At 33.6% G+C, this 1,480-nt stretch overlaps 1 long non-coding RNA gene across 1 annotated transcript; it reads left to right on the forward strand.

Annotated features, from left to right (window-relative positions):
- On the forward strand, positions 461 to 1,107 carry LOC110266648. The gene is made up of 2 exons (XR_002354111.1): positions 461 to 563; positions 891 to 1,107. It is a non-coding gene; the product is annotated as an uncharacterized LOC110266648 (long non-coding RNA).

Consider the following 1,480-nt stretch of genomic DNA (forward strand, 5'->3'; position numbering starts at 1 on the left):
AACATAAAATATATAAAATATATAATAAAATATAAAATATACATTAAAAATAAATTAAAAATACATTTATTTATATACAAATATACAATAACTAATTTAGTAACTGATTTTTAATATATATATATATATATTATTTTTGGTTGGTGTAATATGCATGAAGAAATGTGTTTATAAATCTATTACGAAAACTTGATCCATTTAGCTCGATTTGATAGAAGTTTCATGAAAAGAATGCCATTTGTGCAAGACACAATACAATATGTTTGTTTAAAATGCCATTCGTGATGTGCCTATAATTCATATATATATATATATATATGTTCGGTAGGTCGGGTACCGGACAGTTCGGGTTGGTATCCTGGTTGAAGAGGGGGAGATCTCGCCTGGTCGTACGTCACCGGGTTGGGGTAGGCGACTGTTCTGAAACAGAACAAAAACGCCACTGTTCCCCTATTCCTGCGCTCATCCTCCACCGTGCGCCACCAGTAGCCGCCTCTGGGTCGACACTGTTCTGCCTCCATTCTCCCTCCTCTTGCCATTTTCTGTTTCTGCTTCTTCTGCAGGTTCTCAATTTATTTTCCTGTTTATATTTTCTTAGTTTAATTAGTTTGTTCAGTTTTTGTTAAATTAGTCAGTTTAGTTATGCATGCTTAGTGAATTATAGGTGGTTAGGAAGTTATATCTGATTTGTAGTGGATTTAGGTTGAACTTTTTGGTTGCTGCTGATGCCTGGAATGAACGGTTTCAAATTGTAGAGTGCTGTTTTATCCTTGTCAATGGCTGATTTCATGTCTTGTTTTGGTTGAGCAATGATGATGATGGCCTTATTATGCTAATTTTAGTAGACATTATTAGTAGTTTTATATTTGATTTTTTTTCTTTTTTTACAGGAAAACTATGTTGAAGGGGAAATCGAACTTCATTAAGGTCAAACTTTTAAGAGCAAATGTTACAGAGTAAAAGTCATGAACTTGTGGATCGGACATGATGATAAATCTATTTGCTACATAGCTAGTTCAACTCTTCTTTGTTATATTTTTTGCAACATTAGATGATATAGTTCGAGGTTGTCATGATAGTATATATATTGTGGTATTTTGAATGTGATTGTGGATCTGATGAGCGGATATTTTATACGCTTTTTGGGGTTAATTTCATATAGTTTTTAGGATATTCTAGTTAGTTTTTAGTTTATTTCCATTAGTTTTTAGGAAAAATTCATATTTCTGGACTTTACTATGAGTTGTGTGTTTTTCTATAATTTCAGGTATTTTTCTGGCTGACATTGAGGGAGCTGAGCAAAAATCTGATTCAGGTTGAAAAAGGACTGCTGATGCTGTTGGATTCTGACCTCCCTGCACTCAAAGTGGATTTTCTAGAGCTACAGAACTCAAAATGGCGCGCTTCCAATTGCGTTGGAAAGTAGACATCCAGGACTTTCCAGAAATATATAATAGTTCATACTTTGCTCAAGGATAGA

Source organism: Arachis ipaensis, chromosome B09 (genome assembly GCF_000816755.2).
Source record: "Arachis ipaensis cultivar K30076 chromosome B09, Araip1.1, whole genome shotgun sequence".
NCBI classification, from domain to species: Eukaryota; Viridiplantae; Streptophyta; class Magnoliopsida; order Fabales; family Fabaceae; genus Arachis; species Arachis ipaensis.